Below are 14,340 nucleotides of genomic sequence, written 5' to 3'. Positions count from 1 at the left end.
TGAACATCAGTGCTGCGTTTGTTCACTCTTTGTCCCACCACTTCTGTGCTCCCTGCACCCTTCCCATAACAGGTGAAATTGCATATAGGACAAAAGTTAGAGAAATCCAAAAATGTGACTAGGGAGATAAAAAAAAAACAAAACACAAAACACAAAACAAAACAGCAATAACCTTCATGTTTCCATTTCTTGGAGTTCATTTTGGTAAACATCATTATGTATGATCATATGCACATGTTATTGAGCCTTTGTGGTCCTCTCTTAAGAATATCTTCCTTTGGTTTAACTGTGTGAATGTTGAGAATCCTGTTTAATTTATCATGTCCAAGGGTCTTTTTCCATACATCATATTTACTTGTAAATTTATAGGCACTTTCTAATGGTTACAAATGAGTGAAATCATGGAACCTATGTTTCTTTGGGTCTGGCTTACTTCATTTAATATATTTGTTTCAGGTATTTTTATTTTCTTACAAATGGAGCAATATCATTCTTTCTAAAGGAGCCATAAAATTCCTTTGTGCATATATACCTTATTTTCTTAATCCATTTGTCCACTGATTCTGTATCTTGTTAACAATACTGCAGTGACCATAGTTGTACTGGTAACTTTAGTGTGGCCTTGTTTGTGGTCTATTGGATAAATGCCTAGAAATGGAATTGCTAGGTCATAGGGAAGTTCTGTGTTTAGGGCTCCTAGATATGGGGGTCGAAACTTCCTAAGTAAAGATCCAGAATCACAGTAAATCAAAGAAGGACTGGATAAATGAGGTTACATCAAACAGAAGAGTTTCTGCATGGCAAAGAACATAGCTAGCAAGATAAATACAAAGCCCACAGATTGGAAGAAGAGATTTTTGTTTTTGTTTTTTCAAAATTCCAAAGAGAACTTAATGCTATATCTCATTGCATATTTAAGTTAAAAGTCTTCATAGTCTAAAATTAACTTATCTTTCCCTGGTGACTGAGAAGTCTGAAGTCCAAAATTCTTGTTAAGTTAAAGCCAAGGACTATCTCTCTAATATCTTACTATGCACACTCAGACTATATAATTCTCAAGACCTCAGTAGAGTAGGGTTGCTTTTTGCAGCTATCTTGGGAGAAGAGTTTTGTTATATATGCATCAGATTAGACAAAGGCCTCATATCTAAAATATGCTCTAGAATTCAAAAAATTAAACCCCAAAACAAATCCTGAAAAATAACAATAACAAATGCTGTTGGGGATGTGGCCAAAAGGGGATGCTATTACACTGTTGGTGGGAATGTAACCTTGTTCAAGAACTCTGGAAAGCAGTATAGAGGTTTCTCAAAAGACTAACCATAGAGCTTTCCTATGACTAGCAATTTCACCCCTAGGCATTTATCCAACAGACCACAATCCAGGCCACACTAAAGCAAGTAGTACAACCATGATCATTGTAGCATTGTTTACCATAGTTAGACACTTTAAAGAAAGGCATAGGAGGAAAAGAGGTAGTACAGAAGAAAAGCTTTTTTTTCTTTCCTGATGCAGTCATCCATTTAAAATATTTTCTTAATGCCAGAGATTTTCCAGGTACCGTCGATTTGGCAGTGGTCAACAAGAAAATGTCCCTGGAGCTTACTTTCTAGTCAAGATCTTCACACATCAAAAATGAAAACAAACCTTAGTAATATTTTCTAATGTGATCCCAGAATAGTATCCCAAGAGAAATAAAAAACTTCCCAATAATATAATGCAATATTGAAGTTTCATTCTTTCAGATGCCCTAATATTTAATATCAGAAAGAAAAACCTAATAGAAGTGAGGAAGGAAATTTTACCTGGAGATCCACAGTTTAATATAATCTTTCCCAGACTGTTGGAAGACCCTCCTGCTCTAAAAGATCTTGGGCTATGTGAATTACCTAAATATATAAAGGTTAATGTGTTCTTGACTTTCTGTTTTTAAGCAAATGAGCATAGAAATAGGATGACACATATGTTTTGACTTTAAATAATAAATTGAAATAAAAATTCTTATGAAGAAGCAATCAAAACAAACTGAGATGTTGGTTTCTAAAAGCTTAAACCCCAAACAACTCTTCTTACCACGTTGGATTAAAGCATTGACCTAATAAAGACAATTGAGGCAAGGATTGGAACTATATTAAAAATTGAATTATGTTTCTTTGGGTCTGGCTTGCCTCACTTAATATGATTTTTCCATGTCTTTGGATGTATGTGTGATTTTAGGGAAAGTAATGTTTCTTCGATGCTCCAGTATTTGGTGAACAGATATTTAGAACTGTTATATCCTCCTGTAGTCTAGAGATCCCTTTACTAGTATGTAATGGTTTCCATTATTTGCAATGATTAGTATACATCTAGTACAGTCTTAGCAGCTGAGCTTAATGGCTATGTACATAGGACGATATAAGATGATGCTAATTGAAATAAACTCCAAGACATGGGCACAAGAGGTTTTTCTTAGTTGTTTTTAATGCACTATGTGATTTCTTATTTCTTTTGTATGCTCTTCTCCTATGGTATATCCCCTGTTGTCACTGTATTTGATTTTGGTACCCAGATATTGTATATATGTTCATCTGAATTAGGGAACAACAGAATGGTGAGACAAAGAACAAGAGGGGAACCAATGCAACAGCAATATACACAAGACAATATGTTGGAACTGATCTGTACAACTTGGGGAGATATGGGGGAAGGGAAAGTAGGAGAAAAATAAAGGAAGGGATAACAGGTTTGACAAGAAATGTATTTATTACCTTACTTATGTAACTGTAATCCTTCTGTACATCACCATGACAATAAAATTTTAAAAGTAAAATTATGTAGCCAGGGCATTAGAATTAAGTTTTCTAGATGGGTACCTTGCAGAAAGAAAATAAATTCAATTTTTATTTACAAGCATCTTTTACATTAACTTAGATAATTCTAAGTTAAACAAATGCCTGAAACACTTCTGCTCTCTCTGTATCCTCTCTACATAGGACTCCATGTGCTGTATGGTGCATTTGGGTCATCACCGTTTGTCCAGTTTTATAGTTTGTCATGTTTTCATATGGAGCGAAGTAGAGTCAATAGTATGCATATTTCTGTATTACGTTTAGAAATATTTGATTACTTTAAACATTCTACATCATTGACCCAGAATTGCACAATTTGTTCTCCATAGCTTGTGGTTTTGGAGCATGACCCCATGCTTGAGGAATCAACTTATACAGTGAGGTGGAAACTATTAAACTCATGCTGTGCGCATAATGTATACACAAAATATGTACACAATTGTGCATTTATTTTTACACAGAGATGGCATATTTGCATAACATCCAAGCAATTGTAGATATTTTTAAATCTCTTGACATTATATTATACTTAATTTAAAACACTGATTTTTTTTTTGTTTAAAAGTAGTTGATGTTTATTGAAGAGCAGTTGGGAAATGAAGAAAAAATATAATATGCAAACAACCATGGTTTCATGGTCTAAATACCCTCTTACTTAATCTGTGCTTTCTTTTAACAGTATTTTGTATCTCTCTTTCCTTATTAAAAATTAATTCAAGAATTCAAGACTGAATTCCTAGACATCAAGTGGGAGACTCTCTCTAGTAATGATTCTCCTGCTACTTTGATGCTTACTTCCTATACTAAATTACATCAAGATCTAGAGGTCTCTCAATGTCTAGAAAAGCACTTCCTACTCAGTGGTGCCTGGTAAATATGTGATGTTGGAACCTTAGGTTACTGGTAGAATAACTGTTGGTGTACTCAGGGCCTTGTGCTTTTGCATATGCTTATGTCTGGCATTCTATCACCATTGAGGTACAAATGGAGGCACACCTCCATTTCTGGCTTGTGACTGGTTAATTGAAAGTCTCTTTGTGATCCTGTATGCCTTTTTGTTTATGTCTGAACACCGTATGGTCTGTTATACTTTTACTTCTCATCCAAAAGCTGGAAAAGTTTTAGCAGACATGATTCATTGGCATACTTAAGCTACTGTATTGCTTATAATTATTTCTTAATGTAGCATTGAAGTAAAGAAGTTCCTAGAGTGAAATGAAAACATAATGGCTCTGTTCAGATGACAGAAATATCCTGCGGCACTCTGCTTATTAAAAGGAATGTTCTTCAGCAAAAATTTCTTTATCAACAATCAGTATCTTCTTCATAATTCTTAAATTATTTATTAATGCAATGCAAAATCTGATCTCTTTATTCTCCAGCAAAGTTGAAAGAAGCAAAACTAATGCTATGTATTTCTTTAAAATATACTTTAGTTCTTTTGGTTTTACTGTGTTTGAATAATAATAAATATAATTTTGATGTACAAAGTTTCTGTAGCAATTTAATTTTTTTCAATAATGAAAACTGAAGACATCATTTTGCTGATTTCTTTTATTTTGCAGAGTCCCAACTGATAAATGGCTTCTCTCACATATGTGAATTTCTCCTTGCTGGCAGCAAAAATTCTTGTAATAGTTTCAGTATATTCCATACTTGTATGTTGAACCATTTGTAGTAAATTCTTAAACTGAATTTATATCTCTCTACCAGAGGCTAATAGAATAAACGTAAAAGCTGTAGGTTATCTTCATGCATTATCAAGACTAGGCTGCAATCTTGAAGATTATGTTCCACTGAAGTCCTAACTTCGTGTGTTCCTGACTCCTCCCAATAATGAAGAAAATAACAACGGATAAGGATTTTATGTATAAAGACCAATGTCTATTAGAAGGAGCTACTGGAAGCTATTACTCTAAGTTAATAATATCTAGAGTGTCTTAACGCATCGATGTACCCTTTTATTATTGTTGCTGATTTTTGTGTGTACCTTAGTGTTTCTATTTTTGGAAATCTCTTTTTCAGTGATTTTATTTTATTTTTAATAAATTTTTATTGAGATTAAGTGATTACATAAATCTCATAAATTTCACAGTATTATGAGATAGTGATACTTGAAGTCACAAACACATTTTAATCTTCAGAAGGCAATTGCTCATTATCATGGTCTATAATGGTTGTGAATTCTATAAGCTTTAACAATATAACTATTTCTTCCACATCAGGTGATATGTACATTTCTTTCCTTTTGCTTAGTGTAAGCTGTTCCCTCTTTCCCTCTCATTCCCTCCCTCTCATTGCTGCCCTTGAGTTGCTTAGTTCGTTTTCATTTTCATCAATGTCTATTGCAGCGGATAGGCCCATCTGTTGTATATTTTTCCAGTTTCCCTCTGTGTCTTCCTCCTTGTTTCCCTCAGATATGCATATATATATATATATATATATATATATATATATATATAGTATGTATCTATATACATATATATGCCATATATGTGGTCAAGAACATGGAGCCATTTAGAAATAATATGACAAATTGAGTGGATGTCCTTTGTTTCTTTCTTTCTTTTTTTTTTGGGTCCGGTCGTGGGGCCTGAACTCTGGGCCTGGGTGCTGTTCCTCAACTCTTCAGCTCAAGGCCAGCACTCTATCACTTGAGCCACAGCTCCACTTCCAGTATTTTTCTTTTTGCTTATGTAGTGCTGAGGAATCGAACTCAGGGCCTCATGCATGCAAGGCAAATGCTCTACCACTGAGCAACCTTCCCAGCCCCTGTCCTTTGTTTCTTGAGTCCTGTTTACTTTGTCATATCTCCTTGCATTTTGGATTTAACATTCACATATCAGGGAGACAATGTCTCTCTGCTCTTGGCTTACCTCGCTCAAAATGATTTGTTCTACTTCCTTCCATTTCCCTGCGAATGCCATTATTTTGTCCTTTCTAATGGCTGCATAATATTCCATAGGTACCACAATTTTTGTATTCATTCATATGTAGTGGGGCATCTGGATTGTTTCCATATCTTGGCTATTGTAAACAGTGCTACAACGAACATGGAGGTACATGTTTCTTTATATCCTGGCTCCTGTTGCTCAGGGCAGATGCCTAGTAGTGATATGGCTGGGTCATAGAGGAGGTCTATATTTAGCTTTCTGAGGTATCTCCAGACTGTTTTTCAAAGTGGTTGTATTAGTGTACATTCCCACCAGCAATGCAATAGGGTTTCCCTTTCTCTGCATCCCTGGCAGCATTTCTCATTGGATGAATTTAGGATGTGGGCCATTCTGACTGAGGTAAGGTGGTATCTCAGTGTTGTTGTTATTTGCATTTGCTTTACGGCCAAGGATGATGAATATTTCCTCATGTGTTTCTTTGCCATTTTTATTTCTTCTTCTGATAAGTCTCTCTTTAGCTCCCTTGCCCATTTAATAGTTTCTATTTTTAGAAATCTCATAGAAATTCTGACTCTTTAGATTATTGATCATATTCTCTTTGGTGTTGTTGGTCCAAAACAAATTTTCAGTGTTTCTTAACTGAATTTCTAAAATCTCATGGCAATTATTATGATTCACATGAAGAAGACTGAAACCCTATACCAGTAGCAATTCAAAATGGTCATAGACCTTAAAAACTTTGAAATTCCTATAAGAAAGGGGAGAGAAAGCACTAGAAGTTACTAGGATAAGTGGGAATTACCAGAATAGAATCTTAGGAGCTCAGAAAACAGTAAGGAGAATTTCAAATCAGATTGCACACTCTAATAACTTCTACACAGTGAAGAATATAGTAAATACACTAAAAAGAAAACCTACAAAGATCTTCTCAGATCTTTGCCATATGTACATCTGATAAGGATCTAATAACCAGCATATACAAAGAACCTAAAAAAAACCTCCCCAAATCAATAATTCAATTAATAAAAGGACAAATGAGTTTAACAGATGCTCCTCAGAAGTAGAAGTACAAGTAGCCAATAAATTCATGAAATAAATTCATAGGAAATGTAAATATTAACAACATTGAGATACCTTCTCAATCTAGTCACAGTGGCCATCATCAAGAATATAAATAACAACAAATACTGACAAAGATACAGGGAAAAGTGACCCTAATATATGATCAGTAGGAAAATAAGTTAGCAACCAGTCTGGAGGACAGTATGGTGATTCTTAGAAGAACAAAAAACAACACCTAGAAATATAACTACCCATGATCCTTTGATTCCACTCAGACATTTATCTGAAAGACTGCATGCAACAAAGACACCTGCGTACTCATATTCATTGCAGCACTATTTACAGCAGCCTTGTCATTAGACAGCCTGGATGCTCTACAACTGAGGATGGATGAAGAAAATATGATTCATTGTGAATTCAGCATGAAATTGCAGGTAAGTGGATAGATTAGGAAAGATTTGTATTGAATAAAGTAAGCCTGTCTCAGAAAGAAAAAGGGTACCTACCTACTAGTTTTCTCTCATATGTGGATCTTGGGTCTACATATAAACATATATGTAAATGCATACAAGATCATGCATATATATGTAAACAGTGAAACTGACTAATGAGGTATACACATGAGTGAAATTTCATGTAACATCACTGAAATATTAAGACAGTTTAACAGAATAAGTACCAGTAAGATTCACATTTCTTGACTAAAGTGGGCAGAGCCTAATGGGAAAAAGGACAGAGGAGTGGAAAGCAAAATATTGGGCAAATACAAGGCTCAATACACATACATGAAAATGGATCTAGGAAATGATGGAACAGCGAAGGGAAGGGAGGGGGTAATGTTGAAAGGGTGACTCTGATTCAGATGACTTGTACACATGAGTGGATATCCTTGTACATCTACTTAAAGGTATTAAGATATCTAAATAAAAAAAGGATATAAGATATATTAGTTGTCTTATTGTTTCTATATAGTTATGATGCCATTTAGTTTAATCTAAATGAATATTTTTTTCTGGAAATCTTTTGTGAAATGATGTGAAATATAAATGCATACATACAGACAGAAGTTCATACTGTGTCCCTTTCCAATGTTCATAGAAGTTCATCTATCAGGGCAGACTAGGAAATCTAACTTTCAGTAATAAATTGAGAGTGAGGTAAAGCATTAGACTGTACTTTTCACAAATAGGACCTATATTAGCATTTAGGTATGGAAGAGAAAATTTTATTTAATTACAATTCTAGACAACATTGAAAATAGAAAGAGAACTTGATATTTTTGTCATCTGTATATGGTAAAGAATGTTTCTAAATTTTAAATATATAATTAACAAAGTGTGATTTTGTAACTCTCATCTTATTCTAGGTCATGCAACTCAGCTCGAGGTAATTGGAGTTATAGTTCAGCTGGATGTCTCAGAGTAAGAAACTCAGTCACAACAGAATAAAAGACAAGACTGTAGGTGATTTTAAAAATGTATAATAAATTTCTCACCAAGAGGTCAATCAGTATTTATTGAGCTTCCATTTAAAAATGTGCTCAAAGTCTCTCTAAGTAACACCCAAGATGGGTCAGGCAATACTAACTGAGCAAAGTAATCCATCCAATTGACTTAAGTCAAGGCTGTAAAGACAAAATTAGTGATAACAGATTTGTTCAAGCAGGTGATGAATTGCACAGCCCTTCAACAAAGAATTCATAAAATCAACAAAATGAATGATGTTTCCATATTTGTGAATCATATGACCTGAACAGAAGTTGAATCCAAATGATTGACTTTAGATCTCAGATAAAATTATTCTAGTATTTCACTCTTTTTTTTTGTGGCAAAATGTAGTTTTATGCAAGTTTGTGGAGCAGTTAGATTACATGAAACTGAGATGTTAGCAGAACAAAGCCTCTTTTAAAAAATACTCACATTTATATTTTCTTGTGTGTTTTGTGTGTGTGTGTGTGTATGTGTGTGTGTGTGCTAATACTGGGCATTAAACTCTATGGTTCATGTTCTCCTCCCCTCCTCCCCCAACCTTTTTTCACTCACTCTGGGGTCTCTGCCACTTGATCTGACTCATGTTTTGGATTTTTGTTGGTTAATTGGAGATAAGAATGTCCTCAATTTGTCATTCCAGGCTGGCTTTGAATCTCATTTCTCATATATCAGGTTCCTGGGTAGCTAGGATTATAGGCATGAGCCATTGGTATTTGGCTAAAGATTTTTATGTTCTTATGAAAGAAGTTAGTGTTTTGAAGTACATAAGTTTATTTAGGTACAATATCATTATCCCCCCTTTTTTTTAACAGAAAGTGTGAAAGTCTTTTTTCAGATTTTTCTCAAAAAGAAAAATTTTATACTTAATTAAAATTTACGATAAGTATGTGTTAAAACAATGTTACCAACCAATTCAGGGTCTAAGGAATACATTAAGCTTTTAATTGCATGGCATTTGTTAGTTAAGGGTTGTAGCATAATTGTTAGTGAGTTTTCAGAAGTGTTTTTTGGAGATAATGTTTGAATAATCTATTGCCTCAATTTGAATAATTTATGCATGAACTGGTGTAGAGTTATAATTGCAATTACCACATTCAGTTCAGTAGCTATGAGTTACATTTGAAGTTGGGTGCTGATTTCAGTGCATAGCCTGGGCTTTGCTTTTACATTTCCTTTTTAACAAAGAGTTCTGAGTAAACCGAGATGGCTCAGAGCTTGACAAAAGTTCTCAAGTGAAGTTTCAAGGAGTTTCTTTCTAAAGATTTTTATTTCATTTTATTATTATTAATTTTTTTATATTTAGAGTCTGCAATCCAATCTTGCATGCTTCTGTGCCACAGAGATAAAGCAAGAGGGAATCATGCCCCTGGTTGGACAGAAAGGACTTTCTACTTTTCTGCAGGAAAAGGCAGCTTCTCTCATCAATAATTTCCTGAAGCAATAGTCCTGGAGTGTAAACAATATTTTACACGGATGACAGTGGAACAGAATATGTTATTGCTGAAATTTGTGCACTCCACAGTGAAGAATGGATTAACTGTGTGGAACACAGAATCAAATATATTATCTTTTCTCATTAAACAAAAAAGTGTTAGGGGATTTTCATAGAAGGGAAATTTTTGACTCAAAAAGACAAATCCATAATTTTAATTTCACAAACATTACAAGTGTTATATCACACAGCCAAATGCTAATAATCTTAAAAATGTTTTGCCAATTAAAGTTAATTGCATCAAGTGATGTCATTTTATAGTCTTGAAAAAAATTCAAAACTCTGCTCACATGTTGACAGTTATAGAGGGCTAGTATATACTATTCTTTATGGAAAAAGATGTCACTGGTCCATGATTTTATTTTTATACGTCTGGCAGCCAACAAATCAATATTTACAAATGCTTAAACTAATGTGAGAAAAATTGAGACAGTCTTAATTGAAATATAGTTAGAGATCAAGCACCATCATATTTACTAGAAGCTTTAAGATTTCTTCTCATTCAGTATAGTCAATTACCTCCAGATCTTTCACACACATACCCATTTTTTTCTACTCTGGCTACTGTAGAGGGAGTTTTTAAGTTAAAAGTATTCTCACATGGAGTATAGATAAGGGAATTGAGAAATGGAAAATAATTAAAAGCAGAACTGTGTAACTCTTCTATTGAGGACATCCTAATATGTACTGACTGTGGACTAATGGACTAAAACATGGGAAGTAACCTGGAGATCTGCAATCTTCTCCTTCTAAGAAAAATTAAACAGCACCGAAGCATTATTATAGTCATGTTTTGGAAGAAATACAAAAGTTTGATAAAAATAATGAAGCTTTAAAAAACGACTTCTTTTTCAAACACCTTATGCTCAGCAATAGAATTTGTTTCTGCTCTTATGTAGGGAAATTCCAATTTGTTAGTTTTAAGTTCCTCATAAGAAAGTTAAAGATATTAAAGATTAGGTATGTATTACTCCCTCCTCATTTAGATTATGGAGAAGTATAAAACGTAAGCATTAGAATTAAAGATTTATTTTAATTCAAGGTCTAACTAAAATGAATTTCTTTTTTTCAAATAACTTCCAAGGATGTTGATTGTAATAGTCCTACTAATTTATACTTTTCTTTTCAAGTGTGAATCAAAATTTAGAACAGATTTGGTGTCACTATTTAGCCTTATAAAACAAGATTTCAAATGCATATATAATTGAAATATACACAATGATTATCCTAACCCATTGCCTACTACAAAATAAACTGATAAAATTTGTTTTCAATATACTTGTCTTATTTCAGTTATTAGTTTAATTTGTTTGGACTACAGTATTTTACTCTCAACTCACTCTATCTCTTTTTAGGAAATCCTAAAAAGAGAAATGATTTTGACTAAGCAACCTCATATTTGAACTAACAGTCTACATTTTTTTCATGCATTTAGAGCAAAACATACATTTTACACTTATTAAAGAGAGGAAGTAGTGGGGGTACAAATTCTAAAGTCAGTCTTCCTTTGTCTTTATTTCCATTCTGTGTATTAGATGATGGTGTTGGCCTGACCATATCTTAATTTGGCGGGTGTGGGGAGTGGGGGGTGGGTGGGGCGGGGGGGGGAGATGGGAAGGGATGGGAAGGGGAAACAAAGGAGGAGGCAACAATGCTTGATAAGAAATGTACTCATTAGGGAGTTCCAGGAAGATGGCGGAGGAGAAGCTGGAGTCTAAACAAGCTCTCGCATAGAAAGCAGTTTTCCAGTGAACAGTCCTAAGCCAGAGAATCACACCAAGTGTTCCATCACAGGCCAGAGAGGCAGGCCAGAGAGGGAAAATCCAGGCAAGAAGATAGATCTGAGCTCTTGCCAGCAGCTGCGGCGGCAGTGGCACCTGTGGCAGCGACTGCAACAGCCATACCTGAGCCACAGAGAGTCCGGGATGAAGGAGCCAGATGCAGCAGGTGAGCGGATTCTACTCAACACCAGCAAGAACCGACAAGGAGCAGACATCTTCATCCTGCAGTTTGCATACCAGAGACAACCCAAGAACCAAGACTCGGCGTAAGTAGAAGCCTGACGTCCTCACTCCTTCTCAGGGAGCAGAGGAGGGAAGGCCACCCCTCCCACCCTCCCCCCCAGTACCGGAGATCTCCATCTTGGATACCGACAAAGCTCGGCTGAGCTGCTAGCTCCAACTCAAGCCTTGGAATAAAACGAGTCATTTAGCAGGTCACAAGAACTTAACGGTGGTGTGACCTGCCAGACTTAGCTCCACCCAGGGAAAAGTCACCCAGCTTGGGCACCAGCCCTAGGGGTGGCTTTCTTCACTGGGTAATCAGAGCCAGAGGCTGCCCCTCCCTCTAGCAGCCTCGACAATTAATTGAAATTCAGTAAACAGAAACCCTGAGAATGGCTCCAGGCTGGGCTCTGTGAGTTTCTCACAAACTAGCCCCCGGGAAAAGCTACTGTTTGTTGAAAGGCCTCAACTCTACCCAGAACATAGCCTCATCACTACATCTCCCTCTTTTGTGATACTCAAAGCAGATCTGCCTCCCATTGTAGTAGCCTGGGAGGAGGATCGCAAAATCCTGGGTAAAAGAGAGCATTTTCTGCCTGTTCGAACAAACTGACTTAAGAAACCAACCAAGCCACAGGAACACAAGCAGACCAGAGACTCCAACAAGAGGCTGGTTACTGACACAAGGGAGATACAGGACTTTTCCCACCCCTCCCCCCAAAAAACAAAGAACTTTCTTCTTCTTCTTCTTCTTCTTCTTCTTCTTCTTCTTCTTCTTCTTCTTCTTCTTCTTCTTCTTCTTCTTCTTCTTCTTTTTTTGGTACCTTATATAAAAAATTTTTTTCTTTTCTAAAACTTTTTCTAATCTTTAATTTTAGCCTTTTTTGAAAAAAAATCGTTTTCCAGTAACTTCTTTTTCCTCTTATAATTTTTATTTTAGGGATACGTGAGTGTGCGTTTTTCTTTCTTTTTTTGTTTTCTTTCTCTTTTTTTTCTTTTTTAATTATCTTTTTGTTTTTTGTTTAGCTCTACTGAACTTCTGATCTTTCTTTTCCTTTCTTATCCTTTTCACCTTTTCCTCTTTCATTCTTCTTTATGTGACTTAATTCTTGTCCTGCACATCCTCAGATAAACCGTAGTTGACTATTAGATCCTATCCCCCATTGTGTACACACTTAATCCACAAATTTATTACTCAATTCAAAACCTCTGAGACACAAATTCCTTAATAGCAGTACTACCTCTTTATACCTATATAATATTTTAAGCATTTTTATTTTTAAGTTTTTCACATCTCCTTTATATCCCTCCCCTTCTCTCAATATATTCACGTTCCTCTCTAAATAGATTGCATAATATTATGAATTTTTACTTTTCTATTTTTTCTGGTCTCTTTTCTTTTCCTTTTCCCTTTCTTCTTTTTTTCTCTCTCTCTACTTTCATCCTACCCAACCTATCTCCTGCTTTTAGATTAGGATTTAGTTAACTCTCCCTGTGCCTTCCCACATCAATCTATTCCTATTTTTTACCCACATCTTTTCCTAACCCTAATAATTTCTGGTTTTCCAAATTCTTCTTTGCGGTTTGTAGCCCATTAACATATAGTTGTTTGATGTTGAATAGATGTATCTGTTGAACTAGATTGTATCTGTAGACTATTGACTGTGCAAATTGAGATTTTGGTTGATGCTTGCCTTAAGATAGTGTTCTAGCACAAAACTGGTGCTATTTTCATCTCAAATGGGCAGCATAAGCTGGAAAAACACAAGAAAAATGGCAAGTCTGGGTAGCTCAATTCCCAATCTTGATAATCAGGGGACAGAACAGATAATGAATAATCCAGAGGAGAGTTCCCAAATAGCTCTACAAACACTGCTGGCAAACATGATAAATGAAAAGTTTGAAAACATACAAAGGTCTCTGTATGAGCATGATAGGGAGAGAGAGGAGGCAATCCAAAAGTTTATACAGGAATATCATAAGTGTGAGGAAGCTACTGAAAAACTGATACAGGATTTGCATGAGCAGCTTGAGAATACTCAAAGAGAAAGGCAGGAATGGCGTGAGCAGGCTGAGAACACTCAAAGAGAACTACTGGAATCCCACCAATGGGAGGAAGCTAATCAAAGAGTAATACAGGAATTGAGAGAGCAGGAAGAGAATACACAAAGATTATTAAAGGCATTCATGGAATCCATTAACAAAGAGCTGAAGGAAGTAGGGAGACCACAAAGGGAATGCTGAATGGAACCCAACAGAAGGAATGGGAGTCCAAGGAAACCATAACCAATCAACTAAGTGATTTGAGAATAAACACTGAACACCAAATTAAGGAAGTAAAGAAGTTCATACAAGATCTAAAACAAAGGTTCAACGAAGAATTTGAAGCCATCAAAGCTGACCAATTAGAAGGAAAAGAGATAAAAAAACAAAGTAGAGAGTCTTGACAGCCTGGTAGACCATGCAGAAGATCGAATCTCAGGGATTGAAGACAGCCTAGATGTTATAGAGAAAGAACATACAACCATCCAAGACAAGTCCAAGAAATATGATAGATCTATCCAACAC

This window comes from Dipodomys ordii, unplaced genomic scaffold (genome assembly GCF_000151885.1).
Source record: "Dipodomys ordii isolate 6190 unplaced genomic scaffold, Dord_2.0 Scaffold1, whole genome shotgun sequence".
Lineage (NCBI taxonomy): Eukaryota > Metazoa > Chordata > Mammalia > Rodentia > Heteromyidae > Dipodomys > Dipodomys ordii.
Note: the sequence above shows the minus strand (reverse complement) of the source record.